At 32.1% G+C, this 21,314-nt stretch overlaps 1 long non-coding RNA gene across 1 annotated transcript in view; it reads right to left on the reverse strand.

Annotated features, from left to right (window-relative positions):
* Positions 1-3,447: 3,447 nt before the first annotated feature.
* LOC146998085 (uncharacterized) overlaps positions 3,448-21,314 on the reverse strand; it is a 63,355-nt gene continuing 45,488 nt past the window's right edge. Inside the window, exon 2 of the long non-coding RNA XR_015040018.1 lies at positions 3,448-3,868. This is a non-coding gene — a long non-coding RNA (uncharacterized LOC146998085). The remainder of the gene's footprint in view (positions 3,869-21,314) is intronic.

The following is a 21,314-nucleotide window of genomic DNA, read 5'->3' on the forward strand; positions in this document are numbered from 1 at the left end:
GACAAAATCTGAGTATAATTTTCCGCCAGGCGAAATTCATGGCCCTGTAATTCATGCCTTTCTGCTTTGTTCATGAGAGTTAAACAATGGAAAATATTAAAATAGTGTTTCTAAAAATCTTTGAGTTCTAATTTTGTGTCAGAGATTTCCTCAAAACACCACTGAAAATAATTTTCAGCCAACTTGAGTGCTCATAATTCGAGACACCCATTCCCGAGTTGATTTTCCGTTCTGATAATTTGTTTCTAATGTGAGAGCTTCGTGATCCGAAGTTCAACTGGATGCATTTATCAAGTCATGGTTTTTTAAATAAAGTATTTTTCCACAAAACAGATGTTGAATTTTAAATTGATATTTGCTTTTTTTCAAGCGGGAAAGTTATACACAAAAGTCTTCGTATATTAGTGAGATTACAAATAAAATTATGTGTCATGAATATAGTGCGTAAATTTACGATATTATTTTCGACTAAAGGCAGCGTTTAAAAATTGTTTCTTTGATTTCTTTAATAACAATTTTGTGTAATTTGTGTTTTATCAAAGTCTTTTTGTTATATTTGCTTCAGAAAAGTATGTAGAAATTCGTAAATTAATCTAATTTGTGACTAGAATAAAGAATAGAGAAATCTACTTAAAAAATTTCTCAAATTGTTACTTGCAAAATTCTGAGAAACCAACAAATATATTCTGTAGAATACAATGCAACATTATCACAATATTGAAATAACCAAAATAACCAAAAGCTAAGAGCTCTCAAATTTGCAGCAAGACATCCTTAACCCTTTCCAGCACGATACCTTTTAAAGTTGGAGTTTTGATAGAAAAAAAGGTAGACAGACTAATTAGGCCTAGAGGAGTACACAAGTAAAATTTTGTGAAGATAGCACTTATCGTTTAATTTTGTGCGTGTGACCAAAGTGGGCACACTGATTGAATAGAGCGTCGAGAAGAGTGCTGAAACGAGCATTGTTGTCAATGAACTGACCGATGAGATGCGGAGAAACAAAGAATACAGACTCTCAGTTGTTCTAGATTATCGGTGAGCCCGGTCTGGGCACACCTAGGGTTCGTCGTTTGATTTTAGGCAAGATTTCAAGGTAAAAATTTAAAACTAATATATAATAAGGAGATTAGTATACAGCCAAAAAATAACATAGAAATTTCTTTTCAAACAATTTCTTTTATACCCTAAAAAAAGAAATCTGGAAGATTTCTTTGAAAAATGAGGGTCTTAAAAAACTAAACATGGCTAAACTATATGGAATGGTTTGTGTTGAGCTGCCATCTACTTTAAATAAAGAAGGTTCAGAGTAACCTATAGTAACCTATAAATCCTTTTTTTATTCAATTTTGCTGTGCGTACAGAAGGAAATTTTTAGGTGTGTCCAGACCGGACACACTGTGCCGCAAAGAGTAAATCGTCTTGCAGTAGGTCTCACTATGCGGCGCTCCTAGCAACGTTTATGTTGCTTGCAAATACATTACCGGACATTAATCAGCATTATTATGAGATTAATTATTATTATTAGAATTTGAAAAAAGATTTAACATTTTAATGATTTTGAATCCAATTCTGCAATATTTTCCTTACGATGATAAACGAACGTGAGTAACAACCCAGAATATCTACAAATGGAGCTAATTAATTCATACTGTGATTGAAAATGTCATTCAAAGATTTGAAGACAGAGATTTGATTAATCTTTTTTTATTTTTGTCAAAAGATAATTAGCTTTGATTAGAAAGTTTTGACAATAAGAATAATGGTTTTGCTTGGAAATGCATTTACATACGAGCAGCTTTTTCCCGCAGTTGAAAATTATTAAGTCTAAAAAAAGAATCAGACTGGCCAATGAGTATCCTTAATTCATGATAAATATAGCATCTAGTAATTTTCCACTAAGGTTACAAACTTTAAGAAAATCAAAATGCCATGAGGTGTTGCAGTTGAAATTTATAACAAGAAATAAAGACGTTTAAAGTTATAGTTTCTGTATCTTTTAGCTTAAGGTAGTTATTTAGTGCTTAATTCAACATATTAGAATTAATTGAAATAAATGTCAGTCCGAAAATATAATATTTAGCTATTAATGAATTACAAAGTATACAACCCACAGAAGTTTATTGCAACTTTTGGGTTTCAGACAGAAAATAAATATAAATTGGAATTTTTCTTTTGTCACATTGTTATTACTTTTTTGTATGTTTGTTTTATACTTTTTTAATAAATATTTAGTAAATAAAATTATTTTTTAAAACCTTTTTGGTAAAATAAAAAATATAAAAATAAAAGGGGCTCATTAGCTGCTTTTAGTTCGTGCATTTTGCTCGCAGTTTGAGAGACCACGGGCATTGAATATTGGTTAATATAGAAATTGGTTAAATAATAAACTGATCTGGACTGGTGGAAAGCAAACATTTCTTAAATGACGGCACAAAAATTTCAGTTTTCTTTTTGAAGCATGATGATTCTCCACCACCAGGATTCTCTTTGGATGATGATTCTCCACCACCAGGATTTGGCGACTGGGTCCCCAGTCACCCTTTAAAAAGATGTGTATATAAAGTATTTTTCTCGCCTTATGAGCATGATTTCGTGGTGTAGTGGTCAGCATATTCGCTGCGTATTCTACAGGTCCGTGGTTCGAGTCCCGGCGAGGGCATTGCTCATTTTTCATGTCTCCTGCTTTCAAATAACCTTATATCTCTACAAATCTATCTGAGTTTATAAGGAACCACAATAAAATTTTCACTTTTAAAATTCCTGTATAAAAGCTTTAAGATAATTCCAGACGAGCAATGTATTTGGGTTTAAATATTTATTAAATTCGCAATAAAAGATAATGATTTTTTAATGCATTTTGCAGATTTCATACAGTGTTATAACATTTAACGTGGCAACTAGCGCCCGGTTGCGCAGCAGCACCACAGGTCTGGAGTTCGATCCCCGGGCTGGGAGAGGTCACTCAGCCTTTCATCTTTTGATTTCCATCCCTTGGGTCGATAAAATGAGTACCAAGTTCGCTTGGGTTCCTGCGACCAAGCTGACCGCTTGTTCAGGGCATATGCTTACGCACCTCGGGGCTTACGTTCAAGAAAGCAGATTTCGGGGCACTACTGGCCTTTAGCCTTGGCCCACTAGGGCTGTTGCGTCACTGAGTTTAGTTTAGTTTAACGTGGCAACTACCTCCCTAAGAAGGCAAGTCTAGAAATGAGTAGTATATAATAACTTTGAAAGCATAAACAAATAAGTAGTGAACATCGCCTCTTTAAGCGAATTAATATTTCGACGCAAAAGTAATGCCATCTAGAACCGTGGTCTTAGATAGGATTCACTGTATTAGTATTGTTATTAAAAAATATCAATTAGTGATCGAACATACACGCTTAAAAATGCAAGAGAAAAGGTTTATTTCATCTTTCATGTGTTAAGATGGAATGTAAAAACTCAGTTTTAAAATATTTTATTTTCACTAAACATTTTTATTCAAAGAAATGAATCATTAATTATTAAGAAAGAGAACTAAAATTGCAATTAATAACGGGAAATTCTTCTCTGTCCTTTTTTAGAAACAGCTGAACGAACACGTGTCCACACATTGAAAAACAATAACAAGAAATAACATTAAAAAGAAAAAATCATTAATTCCATTTTAACGCGTCACTTTATGGAATTGTTTGTTCCAACTGAAAAAAGAGAGACAATTTTACCTAACTCTTCAAGCGTGAGTAAGCAATTGATGCATAGTATGTTCTTTTATTTTCTTCTCAAAATTCCGGTTTCTGTAAGCTGAGTCAACTGCGAGCAGAATGGCTTGGACATTTGCCATTAAAATTCACCTGCGTCGTTTTTTTATGCGTGGAAAATTCTGGAAAAGAAGTGCTAAGCTATTATTTTAGTCTACAGACCGTCTAGAAATAGTGACACAACAGAAAAAAAGTATATTAATGAGTTATACAATGTAAAAAATCTAACAGGTGATCAACAAATTGCAGCTGAAGGTCCATTTAATCTAAGTACGGGCCAGTTATTCGAATAGCTTTTATTTTCCTTTATAGATCAAAGAAAATTAAGCTTTTTGCAAATTTATTTATATGTTTTTAATTTTTAGACTTTTTAACCGCTTTTTGTTTAATCTGTTATTAAATAATGTAAAATCTATGCTTATGTGTATACGTATGTGTGTATATTCCTCGGATTGTGGAATACGGCGGCTCCTAGAGCCATCAAATTTTGAACACACTTATTCAGGTTTTAAGGTTCACATGTCCTTCACCTGACACAGATGCTCTTCAAAGCCAGAATTTTGAATTTCTAATTCGTGTATTTATTTCATATTCTCTGCAAATTTAGTGAACTTTTGATTAAAAATTCAACAATTTAAAAGCTTTAGGCAGTCACTTTGAAAACAGTAAGATAATATACGAGTATGTTATTATTACTACCGTTAGTCGATGGTGGAGCAGGCATGCAACCTTTTTGGTTTTGACCTATAATTGGTATACTCGAGGTCTTTGGCGGGTGTAAAGAAATAAGGGTAGAGAGCTACAGTCGTATGACGAAAAATATGTGCTGATCTAGCCGGCAAAAGTTTCGTCAAGCAGAAATGGAATTAGAATCAGTGGCATCAAGTGGCAGTTATCTTCACGATATGACAAACTCATTAAAGAAACACAGCAACAGGGACACTTAGATCCTAAGGAGACATTCAAAATAATATTAAAATATTAAAATGAATATACAGTTAGAAGTAAAATACACATATATAATACACATTATAATGAAAGCCCGTACAGCAAATTAATACGTAGCAATATGATGACTCATACAAGGATGTTGAAAAGGATGCTCAATAGTGGGATCACTGTCCACTAAACTGGCTACATAGGCATTACTGGAATTTGCAGTTTTTTCAAAGAAATTATGCACGCTTGCAAGGATATAGTCGTGAGTAGGAATTATGTGTAGATAATGGCATATGTTCTGATTTCGGACAAACCACAGTGCATTTGTGACCGTTCTTCGAAGCTTATGTTGGAATATATATATTTTCTTGCAGTAAGATTTGAAAACTATAGATAAAAGAGAACTGGACGAATCAGCTTTGATTTCCACTCTAAGAGGTCATGCAATGCCATGTAGGCCGCATTTGCCTTGCTTTTTAAGGTATAATGGACTCGTTCCTTGAAGTTTAGCTGATCATCTAGGATTAAATCCAGATATTTTGTAGAATTTACGGCAGGGAGGATTTCATTTCCAGTTCGTAGATTTAAGTTGACAGAGTAGTTTTTCTTGTATCTTGAAAAATATACTACATTACTTGATTAAGTTATACTACATTTACTTGAATTTAATTTAAAGTATATTATATTTACTTGCATTTAATTTACACCAGGTTGAAATTACATTTAGACATAATTGTAGATTTTCTACAGCGTGTTTTGGGCTGATTGATTTGGTCATAACTACCGTGTCATCAGCATATTTCGCAATCTTGCTACTGAGATGTTCCTGCATATCATTGATGCCTATAAAAAAGTAGGTCCCAATTCTGACCCTTGTGGAACTCCAGCGCATATGATTTTCCTTCTCGATAGTGTGTCTCTCACACGACTTGAAATGTTCGATAAGTTAAATAGGATTTAAGAAGTTGGATGATAATTAGAGGTAGTTTGATCAAGGAAAATTTGAACAAAGGTCCTTCGTGCCAAATGCGATCTAAAATTCTTTTCTACTTCGAGAAAGCATGCCGCCATACATTAGTTTTTCGTAAAAGCCTCTGTAACTGTTTCCACAACATTGAGAATTTGCATCATTGTGCAGTGTCCATGTCTAAATCCAAAGACTTTTACGTTGAGGAAGCATGCCGTCATACATTAGTTTTTCGTAAAAGCCTCTGTTAATTGCTTCTATAATATTGAGAATTTTCATCATCGTGCAGCATGTCTAAATCCATACCGGTTGTTTTTGATAACGTTGTTGTTTACAATGATTCGCAGTATATGGAAGCAGACTTATTGAAAGATAGCTGGTAGGAAGGCTTGGGTCTTTTCCTGATTTTAAACAGGTCACAATCACTGCATGTTTCCATTGTATTGGGAAGTAGGCCAAATGCAGACAGGCATTTATGATTTAGTAATGAGTATGGTTAATTTTTTAGCCTAATTAAATTTAATTTGGTTAATTTAATCTCTTTATTAGATATTTCATCAAAGCCCTATGTTTTTTCGCATTTAATTTCTTTTAAATGCTAGTAATTTTCACTAAGGTTGCATGTGGAATTATTGCAGCTGAGTTTCTTTGTAAATATGAGATTAGCTTATTATGAAAAATGTCCTAATCTAGCGGGAAGTTAGATGCATTTAGAGTGAAAGTTTCAGCGAGAATTCTCACAAAATCTTCAGCAGCTTCGGAAATTTAATTGATTCAGTTTTCGGTTTTTGATCTCAAATGGACCAGAAGAAAGAAACACGTTTTCGAAACATATTAATTGACTTTTATGAAGCAGCTTTAATTAATTTTCCCCTGATGAGTTCTGAACTAGAGTTTCAGTAAAATGAGATTAATTATATATATTTTTGATCTTGCATATTCTTTCCCTTTTGCATTTTATTTTTCGAGTTTTTTTTTTTTTTTTTTCATTTTTATTTTTAGAGTTACTTTGAATTCTTATTTTATTATTGATTTATTTTAATATTGTATTAAACCTCTTATAAACGGTTGCAATTATTAATATTGTTGAGGAATTGCTTTGCTTTGACTCCAATTTGCTTTTAGCTTTTGATGCTTTAAGTTTATATATATATGTATATTTGAAGCGTAGACGTGATGGCATGGTGGCAGGCTGGGAAGATGAACAGATGACGCCGACACAAAAATGAATTAAATGAATCCCCAAGCTTTATTTCCACGCATATAAAATTACCTCAGTAATAAAATTTGTAAAGTCATTAGGTTATATCGATGGCGAAACGTGAAAAATGTGCACTACCGTCTCCAGGATTGGAATGCCAGACTTCCTGAATACGCGTCGAGTGTGTTTTCAGTTACACCACGAAGAGACGTGAACTTCTTATAAATTTTTTAGATCAAATTGCTTATAAATCATTGCAAACTCATATGCAGGTCGAAACTAAAGTTTCAGCAGTAGAAATTTGCAAGCATTTCACGAATAAATATGTAGTACTTACTATTATGCAGACATATTATTCTTTATTTACTTCATGAATCTTAGCTTAGCTGCATTATAAACGCTTCATTTCTTTAGAAAAGGAGGAAAAGAAATGCTGATTTTATGTTAGTTAAAATGCTAAAAGAAAATTTCATTCAATAAAATCGATTGTATGTTTAGAAAAAGAAAAAAGTATTTTCTTATTTAGCCTTGCTGAAGAAAAAAAAACGTGTTTCACGTTTCCCTTTATTAAATTAAAAGTATTTTACTTCTCGAAACTGCATAACTATTGCTGAAACAAAATATACAGCAAAAAATATAATTTACTTTCTTTACATTACACTGTAACGAAATATAAGTTATAAATAGAAATATGTTAAAAAACAGAGTAAAATATTTAACACGAAAAGAAAAATATTTTACTTAAATTTTAGTTTGTCACATTCTCAGTTCATGAATTAGTTTAATTTACTTTTAGCCAAGTCTAATGTATACTTTTAAGCCAGTTTGGAATTTTAATGGTTTGAATTTTAATTTTAAAGGAAGTGTTGTATATATATATATATATATATATATATATACATATATATTTATTTCTTGTAAACAGGCAACATACATTTATTAGTGATATACAAGCAGAAACATTATAAAGTAATTACAGTTGGATCTTTCTCACGCTAACGAAAAACGTGATCTTTTTCAGCGGAGCAATGCACGGATTCTTGCGAAGTTGGACTTGCTTTTGTTCTAAATGCGTCAAATATTTTTACGATCATAAAGTTTAGTCTTATCTTAGTATGCCGAGAATTAGATTAGATAAATTCATTTAGGCTTTTTAATGATTTCTGCTCAGTTGCATATATAGGTTGAAATCAAATGGAATTGTATCCTTTTAAAATGAATTTTAGAGTATGGAAAAGTGTCCGAATGCCAGCCAAACTGAAATACGTTTGCATTGTTTTGTACGATTCGATGTCTTATTAACTCCTCAAAAATGGTTAGGTTAGGTTATTGGGAAATAAAAAAGAAAGCACACGAAGGATATTTATCTGCCTAAGCAAAGGATTCCTCCGTAGAAGATAATCGAAGGAAAACTGGTTCGCATTTACGTTATACATGGGGAAAATCACCAAAAGCAATCATACGAATATATCCAGGCCGTTCACCTGGGACCAAAGCCGAGATGAACTTCCAGTATTCAGCTGTCTTAACATCTCGGCCACTGGTGAGACTAACCCTCAAAATGAATTTAATATAACTTTTGGTACTGAACGACATTATATCACACACTAAGACATGGGGTTAATAATTTCGTCGTAGTCGGAATGTAACGTAACGTAACCATTTTCCAGAATATTGCCATTCGACATGGTATAAACTACCTTATTTATCTTCAAAACTTTAAATATGATGCTTAACAAACTGAAATATAATTATTTTACATTATTACACATGTATTTAAAAGCAATAAAGGAATTCTTAATCATTTAAATTGCTATATTTTTTAATATATAGATCCTGCTTGAATTATGGTACAATAAATTGGAGGAATTAATAGAACTTTCAAATTTATATTAAAGAATAACAATTTAAAATCCTATTTGGATTGTGTAACATTAATGTTTTGAATGCCAAAGTTAGAGGAAATAAAAATTTTCAGCTATTCGAATAAATTTCTAGGAAATTTTGCAAATTCTTCAAAATTTTTCAGCTTTACTAATCAGTTCAAATCTTCACGCTACAGAATTTATTTTTAAATAATTATTAGCCCAAAGCGTCGATTTACTCAGAAAGGCTATTAACTTAGTTTTGGAATTTTGCGTTGGTTCACTATAAATGGCATTTCACTTTTCAAATTGTTGCCACTAAATATTAGAGCTATGCATTAAAGAAATTAAATAATGACGAATCTGCATGAATGTATGTATGTATATTTCTCGCACTGTGAAGAAAATAACGGTATCTAGAGCTATCAAATTTTGAATAACGTACTCCTCCACTCAAATATGGGCATCTGGAAGCCCAAATTTGGAATTCGGAATTTGTTTTATTATCTATTTCATACTTGTAATGTGTTAACGCATTTTTGGTTAACAAATTCAACGATTTCAAAGCGAGCAATGGCAATATTGCACAGAAAAAAAAATTATCTCCAGCGCTCGAGACTGTGTATCGAAAATTCTAAAGATATGCTCTTTCTAAATTAGTTGTTGTTGCTCTTTCTAAATTAGTTGTTGTTGCTCTTTTTAAATTATTTGTTGTTTTTAAATTATTTATTATTGTTGAATTGAATTTTATGGCTTAAAAGCGAAGAACACGATAATTAATAAATAAAGGTAACACACTAAACGTTAAAAAACGCTCCTTAGGACGTAATATAAAATCTGAAAGCTTCAGGTTTTAGTTCAAAGGGGCAATTTACATTGAAGGACTATTAATATCGTTTTGGCATTTTGCATCGAAAACTTTAAAAGGCTGTATCACTTTTCAAATTGTTGCCACCATATACTACCGCCCTGTCTTATATTTAAAGAAATTAAATAATGAAGAATCTGCATAAATGTATGTATTATTCTAGCATTGTGATAAAACAACGGTACCTAGGAGCCGTCAAAATTTGAATAACGTATTATTCCATAGAATATGGGCATGTGGAAACCCTAATTTGAGTTTGAAATTTGTTTTACTATCGATTTCAGATTTTGTAACACTTCAACAAATTTTTCATTAAAAATCTAAACGATTTCAAAGCGAGCAATGGCAACACTATACGAAAAAAAAACATTTTTATCTGTAGCGCGCGAGTCTCTGTATCGGAAATTCTAAAGATATGCTCATTTTAAAATTAATTTGCGATATTACTGTTGAACTGAATTTTATAGTTTGAGTACGTAGCACATTATATTTAATAAATTAAGATAACACACAAAACGTTAAGCCCCTTTGAACGTAATTTGAAATCCGAAACCTTTCAGAGTTTTTTCAATAATGTTATATCACTTCTATTTTATTTATCCTTTAATTGATAAACATTGAAAAACTGTAGAAAAAGTATTTGAATGAAACACATTAAGCAAGCAGCCTATATGTAATGTACCTGAATGCTGCTGAATATTTATTTTAATTTATTTACAAAAACACAGAGTTAACTTACTTCTAAGTTTGTCTCTACCGTGAACAAATTTTATTGTTAAGTTTTATTTTTACTGTCAAATTCTTTGAAATAGTATCTATCTCTCCTCTGTTATTTAATATTGAAGAATCTGTATGAATGATGCCTTTCGTATCGTAGAAAAATTGGAGTCAACTAGAGACACCAGATTTTGAACGCATGTAATCTTGCACCCTACCGTGTGCCCCAGGAAGCCCGAATTTTGAATTTCGAAATTTGTTTTATTTATTTCCTCTTTGTGCGATTTAAATGTAATTACTTCTAATTAAAAAACTCAGAAATTTAAAAGAAATGTGTTGCCACTCAGAAAACTTCAGCTATATTTTCGAAGTGTATCACAAAACTCTGCGATTTAACAGAAATGTGCTGCTACTGCTCGAAATAAAATATTTTTATCTTCCATGCACCAGTGGGATGCCATTCTGCAAATCGTAAGATGTTAAATTTTTCTTCCACATTTTATTTGTTTGTTATTAATTAACAAAATAACAGGCGATTTCAAAGTAATAAATCATCTCTATTAATATTAATTAGTAGCTGGATGTGTGATATTATATTAGCTGAATTTATTAAATTCATTATATACAGATAAAAGCGTTTAACACGAAACTGAGGGGACTGAAATATTTTTCGTATTAAAGGATGTTGGAAATAACATATAATCAACAAAATTAAGTTTATTAAAATACATTTGTTTACATAGATATGTATATATGCATGTATTTAATAAAAATCAATGAAACAACAACATTAACACAAATTTAATGAAAATTAACAAAAAAATGTGTGCAACATATGAACCAAACTCACGGATTTTTACTCACACTGCGATGTACTCGTCACCGAATTCCAAAGCCAGCTGATAAAGAGATGAGAATTTTTGTGTGGCGTTTGTAGGGGTGGAAGGTAAAAGTAGCTTAGATAAACAAAACTGGCTCGTGTCGCAGGCTAATCCGATCATTTCAAAGCCAAATTAGCTTCCTACGAAATATGTGAAACCATCTCTCTTTCATTTCACACCCCTCTTAAATCTCGCCTTACGAAGCCGGTGTTTTCCATATTTTGTTCATATCCAGAGAGGATATCTTTTCGTGTTAAGCGATTTTTGTTTCGTGTTAAGAGAAACAAAATACATGAAAATATATAGCAGTTTGTCGGAACCGATATATTATTTCATGTTAACCGATATTTCGTCTTAAGCGTTTTCGCGTTAAACGTGTTTCACTGTATTTTATCTTTTTTTTAGGACAACTACTTTAGGTGGCTTGCCGCTCAAATGGCTAGTTAGGTAAAAATTAAAAACTCAGATTACGTTTTTGAGTATCTGATAATTGAGAATCCCATGGAACAATACTGGCATCTGCCTTTTAGGTCTGTAAAGATATTTCGAAGTGTTTTTGAAATGAGAGTTCTTTTCATCCAGAGGTAAGCGACATTAATAAACACTACTGATTTACCCTTTATTTATTTAACTACGAGATAAATTAAAATTAAGAATTATTCCGCCTACAACTTTCAGAATTATTAAACGTAACGCCTTCAGATTCTATACTGCTTTCCTTCTGAGCAGAAATCAGAAACGTAGTTCAAAGGATCAGGATACTGCAACAGCACCACCTGACAGCTGTCAATATGAATTTTAAAAAGCTTTATGCTCTGGAGTAAAGCTGTTGCAGTATATATTATGTATGCGATTTAAAGGCAGCATTTAAAACTAAGGTGAAATATGCTGGCTATTTTATGTAACGTGATGTTAAATAAAAGCAAGAGAGTTAAATATTAGGCATTTCGAGACGTAGCTCTCCCATAAGCCTCAGCAAACACATGTTGCATCTAATCCAGAGGGTCAGATAAAAAGTTAAGATACAGGATTAAATATCATGTGTCATTTTTCAGCTTACAACAGTTATGTTTTGGTATTTGATAAACACAAAAAAGTTTGTTTTCCCTTCCTTTTTTTCCTCCGTTCATATTCAAGAGGAAACAGCCCATAACGCCCGCAGCAGCGGATGTTTGTTTTCCCGTCGCTGATGTGCAGTCCCGGTGAAGCTATGTTTGTAGTCAAAGCCATTTTTTTTTCACTTGCGCATATAAACTCTCCAAAATTTTAAGATTATTTTTGTTTTTTTTTTTACAAATTCGAGCAAAATTGTCTAATGGCAATTGACAACATTTATTGATATAATATTTGGACTTGTTTTTTTAAAAATATTACCTTTTTATGGACAGAATTTTCTAGGTTATGTCTCATTTCAGGCTTTCCTTGTTGAGACATTTTATAAAAACCGTGCCATTTCAGCCTCTCTTAATTGGATAGGTAAGAACGATTCTCATTTCTTCCTCTCCATTGAATGTCAATAGAAAATCGCTACAGAAGGTCACGTGAATGGAAACTATATATAAAGTGATGTCAGAACAACGCGTCAGCCTTTAAATTTAGTTCAGGAAACGTTTAGATAAACCATTGATATTGCTAATTACACCTAATAGATAAAGCAAGATGTTTTTAAAATTTAATTTAAATTCAGGATATTTTATTATTATTATTATTACCTTAAAATAGGATCATGTCGATTTCGAAAGAATGATTACGGATAAAAATAATTTGAGGAGTTTACATCTTGAAAACTGAAACACTAGAAGCAAAAAATAAAGTTTTTGAATATTTGGATAGCATAAAATTTTTGTTAAAAGTATTATAATCGAAAAAACAGTGAAAATCGTCAGTAATAATACTATCACAATTTTTAGTTTTTAAAAAATAAAGTTTTTGAATATTTGTATAGCATAAAATTTTTGTTAAAAGTATTATAATCGAAAAAACAGTGAAAATCGTCAGTAATAATACTATCACAATTTTTAGTTTTTAACAAAATTGATTCATTATTTTACTAATTTTTAAAAATGTGCCTCTTCGTAGAGGAGAGTATTAAGCAATATATATAGCAAGGTAGGTTTTTTACAGTCATTGGCCGAACTGAGGTACTAACTATATGGTATTAAAACAAAGGATATGTATTCATTTACAGCTGAAATAATTGTTCCTTATGCATCTTAAGAAGCCTCCTATTTTTCGGTTTTTCCTTGTTTCGCTTACAATGCATTCCGAAGTAACTTAAAACATACGAATTTTGTCTTAAAACGTACCCCTCCTCCAATGTCTTCCTATCAGCTATAATAAAAAATTAAAAAGAGAAAGGTTGAAATAGTACGGCTTTTGATTTTCTCATCTAGAAGAGAAAGAAAGCCTGAAATGGCACGAATTTTGTTGTCACTTCTGGAAAGCCTGAATCTGCAAAGCCTGAAATGAGACATCACAATTTTCTATGGGCTTAATTGTTTGCTATGCTCTCAACGGTTCGAAATGTGAACAAAGAGTAGCAATAATGTTTTATTGTAAAGAAGGAACAGCAAAATGTTTCAAACAAACTCAGACTGGGGATGAAATTCGATGCTTTGCTTATGATTCTGAGACAAAGCGGCAAGTTTCACCATGGTCACAGAAATTATGCTATTATAGAAATCTCCAATAAAGATCATATTGTGAGGCACTATCAAAAACGCATAATTCGTACGAAAATTGCTCCTGAAGAGAGTTCATCTTTATAAAATATGGAGGCGGTGAACTCCATATTTTATAAAGACGTTCAAAAGAGAGTTGTTAAGGCTTAATACAGTAATTAGTTTGTGCTGCACGACCGTGCAATATCACACAGTGTTTGAGCACCTCGTTTATTCACCAGATTAGGCATTTGCAGACTACTTTCTCTTAAGTGTCAGCTCAAAGATAATTATTTTTATAGCATTGACCAGATTCAGAATAACGTAACCATAAACCTAGATATTTAGAAAGAGGAGTTCTTATACTGGAATAAAGCAACTGTATAAATCAGCAACTGTATGAATAGGCCAAGAATTGTATTAACTTACAAGTACTTTATATTATATTATTTTTATTATAAGACTAAGAAGTTAGATTTTTTCCGCGTTATTTTATATACGAACGTAGACCTAAGTGCTTAACTTTAGACTCGCTATGTTAAAGCAAAACCCGTTATTCTTTCTGTACCTAGGAAGACGTTCAGAATTACAAGTAGTATAAGTCATGATCAATTACGTAATTAGTTCCAGAGGTACACATGAACAAGGTTAAGATGAGAGACTGTTTTGAAATGGAGCTGGCAGTTTAAAGAACGTGAAAATTGGAAATTACTCATATCACTAAAATTAAAATAATCGGGAATGATTCAGTTCAAATGATTACATAACAAATCGCATGCAACTTTTTGAACATTTTTGTTTAAAAAATGTTTACGAATTCCAATCACATATTGCAACAACTCGTATTTCATTTTGTTACCATTTGCAAATAAGTTCGATTTAAATAAATAAAAAATTTTTGTTTTGAGAATTCCTCAAAATGACAAATGAAATTGAGCGAACATCATGTGTTAAATTTTGATTTCGCAATGGAATTTATGTAAATAAAATATTGCGAAAAAAGTTTGAAGATAACTTTATCAAGAAAACGAGTTTCCGAGTAGCATACTGATAGACCATCCACTTCAACCAATGAGCAACTCTTTAATCTAGTCAGAAATTTAGAGCTTACCGATCGTCATTTAACAATTAGAATTATTTTTTCAATAGGTCTTGTATCATATTGACCTCATCAAGCAATTTTGAAAGATAATTTTGGCTTGCGGCATTTAGCTTTTGGGAAGTTTCCAGAGACATTGATTTTTTCCCAAAACAACAGTGCGTTCAGATGGCCCATGAGATGCTTTTTCAGGGCAAGTTCTTAAAACGCATTGTCTGTGGTGATGAAACTTGGATCAAAGAGTTTTGACACTGAAACAGCTGATGAATGGCTCTGGAAAGCTGAAACAAGATCGTTGTCAGAATCAGTCAAAAATTAAGACTGACTGTTTTCTTCGATTCTTGTGATGATGTGCATCATGAAAATTTACCAACTGGCTAAACTGTTAACCATAATATTATTGGAGTGTTTTACACTATTTCAAGCAAACTGATGACAGCTTGTAGCAAACTGATGACGGCCTCCACGGTTTGACCACAGAATAATCGATGTCCAGGGTATAGCCCATGACCTGAACCAGGGGAAAATGGCTTCCGGATTTTGCAACTCGATAACGTGTGCAATGCTCTTATTATTTGAGTGTATGTTTGGTACAATATTCAAAAGACATGGTTGCTCCTTATTCAGCTGGCTATAATACAATGTGACATTATCTTAGTTCCATGCTTCAAAATGCCATTTCGTGGTTACGTTTTTGAATCAATTGATGGAATAAAAGAAAATTCATTGCGAGTCCTGAAGGGGCTTCATAAGAATGATTTTAAAACATTTTCAATGATAGAGTAAGCGCATTGCAACTGGTGAAAATTTTAGAGATGTACAAAATATTTAGTAAATTGAAATCTTGTATTTTTTTGGGTTAATTATTCCTAATACGTTTTAATCGCACTTGTTATTTTAAGTCTGTGTGCTGTAATATGCTGTGTTCAGATACTGATACCCAGAAAAGATGGCAACAGGCTTTATTCTTTGACTATTGATTTTAGACTGGTTGCAAATTTTCTCAAAATAAGATAAAGAATTGGTGAAGACTGTTCATTACGAAAAACAACATAAATTAAATAAAAATAATAAAAACGATTTTATTAAAAAAGCTTTTTTTTAAAACTCACAAAATAATTAATCAAATAAAAGGTAAAAGTAATTCATCCTATAGTTTAATGGGAGCAACAGACTAAATATTTCTCTTTACAAAATGCATCTACAATTTTATGTAACGAATAATAAAAGCCTAGTACGCCTTTGATAAATTTAATGATTCAGGCTTTTAACAATGCATTTCGATTACAGTTTTTCTTTCGTTCATTATTTTTATTTATTTATTATTAAAATTTTTATTTATGGGAAAAAAATATCTGTGTTGCCAGAACACAATACTCGCATGAAAAAAATAAGCATCTTCTTCTAGGTGTTAAAGAATACTCAGGCCGAAAATACCAGTAGACGCTATCTTGACATCACTCCATAATGACTACCTCCTCCAAGTGGCAAACATTTCTGAGAAAAACAAACATCAATACTGAACTTCACATTTCTAAGATGACCACTTCCATAGGAGATCAGAATCATCTAAAACCTTAAGTGGTAGTCTTAGAGAAGGTTTATTACATTAATAATACATATAACAGTGTGTGTGTGATTATGGCAAAGCCTCGAGGGCTATCTGCCTAAGGGGAGGGATGCCTTCGTGGAGGACTTTCTAAGGGAAACTGGCTCGTATACACGTTACACATGGGGAAAACCACATATACATATAACAGAAAAATTATATTTATACACATGTTCTGGTAACTTGTATACAGTTAACTTGCATTTAACTTAATTACTGCTTCAAAGCAAAATGCTACACATATAGAAGTGATCGTAGACAAGCTATATTTAACTTTCAGAAGAGTGTGTTTCCTCTTATCAAATAAAAAAAAATCAATGTGACCTTTGATGTGGTTTTACATTGCTCAATTATATCTAAAGCATAGGATGATGTTTGCAAACAATCATAAAGAAGTTTTCCTGTTGTAGAGATCTGTACTTTGATTTTGCGATAACGGATTGGCATTACGTAAGTGGAATAGTAATAAAAAATGATTTTATCTTTCACCTTTGAACTTTTTAAGAAGGGAAGTTAGCTTTTGTGAACCTAAATATACTTTTTATCTGACGAAGCTTTTATCTGTTTATTTTGTAGCATTTTAGCACAATGTCACTGTAATGATCCAGAATCTCAGTTCCAGTTCTTCTGTCCCTGACTTGAATATGTTTTTCAATGGATGCAGTTGTTTCTGTTGTATTTCGTTGGCAAGCAAACGGACTTCAAAAAATGGGATCATTGTTTTGTTGTTAGTAAAATAGGTCGAACACTATTTCTTTCACTTAATGCAACAGTCAGCATATTTATAATTTTGTAGCAAAGCACAATTTGTTTATGCTTAAAATCTACAGTACAAACTTTGTGGTAATTAACGACTTAAAACTGTGCTTATCTCTTAGGACAGGACAGCATTCTTGAACTCTATTATTAGGTGTACAAATAACATAGTCTTGCAGCTCTAGATAACATATTTTTAACTGATGAAGTTGTAGATTTTTAAAAATATATAGCAATTTATTATACATCTCACATAACGTTACACTGGAAAATTTTGCGTTTACATCCCAACGTAACAACACTAAGTATATTGCTATACTTTCTGCAAATGTATATATGCGATACATTCATATTTAGGGTATTTAACAGTTTTAAACTACATAGGAAACCCTGAGTTACATAAGTGTAGTAATATATTTAGATTTTATGTAGGGTGGGCCTAACTGTAATTGACAATTTTTTCGACGGCCTTCCCTAAAAACCAAAATAATGAAATCGTGAAAGGTGCTTTTTGGTTTTATCCAATAATCTTGATTGTTTATCAAAATGCCTCCCTTCATTCCGCGCCTTGGGGGGTTGCACTACATTTAAGTTATAGAGTTTGGTCTTCTAAGGGAGCATACATTATGCCCATACTCTGAGAAGACAAGTGGTAAATTATAGTTATGGCTTATACCACAGAGACAGGGAGATGGTGTAAAGGACCCTTTTATTAATCCAAACAAAGTTTAGCAGATGTCACCAACTCGTGTTTACAGAAGCCAACACTTTTGGCTTTGAAATCAAAATTATGGATAAACTTAAAACTAATGAAGACTGCTGAACTTCTTAAAATTAATGAATGCTGAACTGTGAAGCCTAGCGCGTTAGTTGGCTCTGACCGAAGTCGGCGTAAACAAGCTTAATGGCAAGAATAACTCAACGCCGCATAATTCTATTTGCTAAAGAATCAAAGTTAGCAACGTGACTTTCAAGCAGGCAGAACACGCTTTGATTTCACCCACTAAAATCTTCCTTTAAATACGTCCTTCTTTTTACATAATTTGAATATCGCGCGCTCTGGAAATTTGCATTCTGACAGAAGAAACGAGATTTGATAGGAAACGGGAAAAGAAACGAGATTTGATAGGAAAAGAAGTTAACATAAAACAACGGGTTATAAAATTAAAATGAACCTTACAAAGCCGCTGTTGGTTTTGAAGACACAATTCAATCCATTTCGGATAGCTTCTCTAAGTTTATTGATCTTATTTCCGTATTTGCTTTTTTCTTCTATCATTATTATTTATTAAAAACTTTTATTTAAAGCTCATAAATTAATTAATCAAATAAAAGGTAAAAATAATCCATCCTCTAGTTGAATGGGAACAATAGATTAAATAATTCTCTTTACAGAATTCATCTACAGTTTTATATAACAAATAATAAATAGTTTTATATCACGAATCATGAGTCCCTCTAGGATTATTTTATTGAACCAGTCACTGAAACTACTCATACTACAAAGAAAGAAAGGAAGGAAATACAGTACAGCATCTCATGGCGGCCATCTCTTTAAGAAGATCATTGCTGAAAATCACTATTATTTATGAAACGACAAATAAACATCGATACTGAACAGCCCTTTTCTTAGATTACCAATACCACAGAAGACCAAAATCATATGGAAGATGGAAGATCGCCTTAAAAACGTTTATTATAGGGCAAGATCAGTAGACAAACAAAGTTAGACTCTTTCCAGCTCTGACGTCACTTAAAGAAGTAGAAGAAAAAAGGCCTAAAAAAGTAGTTTTTTTTTTAACAGACAAGAAGTCAGTGACATCACATAACAGCAAACCTAGTAATCTTGCTATAGAGTAAGGGTTCCTCCAGGAGTTCCCTCCTTGGGGAAAATTTCTTTGACTCAAAGGGGGGATGAGCTGAGCTTTTATTTATCTATTAACTATTTAGGTTATGAATATTAAAAAACTATATTTGTTCAGGTTTTGGTATTTATAAATATTTTCTATAATTTTTCATGTTTAATTTCTAACACATTAAAAAGTAATCAAAATCTAAATAAATATGTATGCATTTTTCGAGTTTTGGAAAAGAAGGTGGGAAAATGATTGTATAGCAATAGCGAAAGAAGTGAATGGGACAAAAATGGTTGAGAACCATTGCTGTAAAGGATCTTAACACTCTTTGTTTGCGGCCACTGAACAATAGGAGATTCCTTGAATACTTAAAGAGAGAAAGATCCTTAAAAAAAACCTGCGGCCTTCTTCCTATGACGATCCTTGAATGAAACGTACAGCGTAAAGAAACTTCGAAACGACGTGAGAAAAGTCATTCGCTAGACAAAGAAACTTTAGGCAACATCGAGTGCAATTAAAAATCCGCATATAAGTTTTCATTTGTCAAAATCTTAAATGTTAATAGTTTGTCGGTGATCAGAAGCAAGCAGTATATTAACGCTAATTTTGTATGCTATGGTATTATTTACACTGCATTATTAGAGTAAATTAAGTTATAGAAAATAAACTATTTGAGAGAAAATTATCATAAGATAAAGGAAGTACATGCACTGGTCTGAAAAGTTAATATTGTTAATTTACGTAAGGGGTCTCCAAACTACAAGCCAGATTCTGCCCACGAGGACTAATGAATCTAGCCGGCCTAAAGGTTTGAAAATTTTTTTATAAAATTTAAAATAAAGATAGGTAACATACACATAAATTATTTCACATAAAACAATCTATAATTATACTACCTGTCATGCACGCATATTATAAACGTTATAAATCCGTTTCTAAATTTACTATGAATGAAATGCAGTAGCACTCCTAGAAACATTGTTTTAGAAAAAGTTCTACTTTTTACGAGAGTAAAGATTTCGTGTGTTGACTTTACCTGTTTTGTTAATAATATTCTAGGTTGTTCATAAAAATATTTAGCACCGATTTTTTTAACTCTTAATTTTGTTCTGTATATGTTGTAATTTATTTTAATTTTAGAGATTTTGTTTTTACACAAAATTTGCCCAAAGTAAGAAATGCCTATAAGCGGAAGTTTGCACATGATCAAAATATAAACAAAATGCGCTGAGAAACTGATACAACGGGGAGGCAAATCCACTTAAAAGTAAAGTTACGTTGCTAACGGAACGTGAGAAAGTCTAAAAAACAAATTTCTTTGTGTTATCATAGCGGTATAGATCCAATCACAAAAAATCCCGTTGTCTTGTTTAAAACTTTTGTATGCTATCGGTCATAATTAATCACCATAGCATGATGAATTAACTAAGTCTAGGTCCTCGAAGCTTCGTCAAAGAGCCAATATGGAACGCACGGTGAAATGTTTAGGGACCCTGGTTTACATTATTTAAGATGATCACATATAAAGAATTATCTGTCAGTGAGCACCCAACATCAGTATTATCTTACGTGGGAGGAATAAAACCACCATACATATTATGCGTGTTACTAACGCTAGAATTCAAAAACATAAAGGCAATGCGGGGTAAAGTTCATTTTACCGTTTTGTTTTCTTCCATTTTGTGCCTAAAGTTCAATAACACCCTCTAGTTGGAAACCGTCAAAAGTCTAACGGATGGAATGTGCGCATATAAATAAATTTTTATTGTGGCACGAATGTAGGCGATTATTTTGGTGCATTTTTAAGAAATGCAAAATTGTTTATTTTCGCGAGGTTTTGATTTTTTCCAGCGAATGTCGAATAAATCAACGAATTCAGGAATTTCCTTGATTATATTAAATTTTTTGTACTTTTTTTATTTTAAATACATTCGTCGGTATATTTAAATACATTTTATGTTATTTTCTTTTCCAAATTTTCCAAAACTTTCATTGCAATATAATCTTTTTCCAAAATCCAAACTTAGCGATTGAAGTTTCCCGTGGTTTGAGGAACGCTTGATGTGGCCTTCCGATTCATAAGCCGAGAAAATACGAGTATTTCAATGCTGAACGATCATGTCTTACAAATGCATACGATAACTATGAAA

Source organism: Stegodyphus dumicola, chromosome 3 (assembly GCF_044657685.1).
Source record: "Stegodyphus dumicola isolate Sdum_Otavi_A_Nest chromosome 3, ASM4465768v1".
NCBI lineage: Eukaryota > Metazoa > Arthropoda > Arachnida > Araneae > Eresidae > Stegodyphus > Stegodyphus dumicola.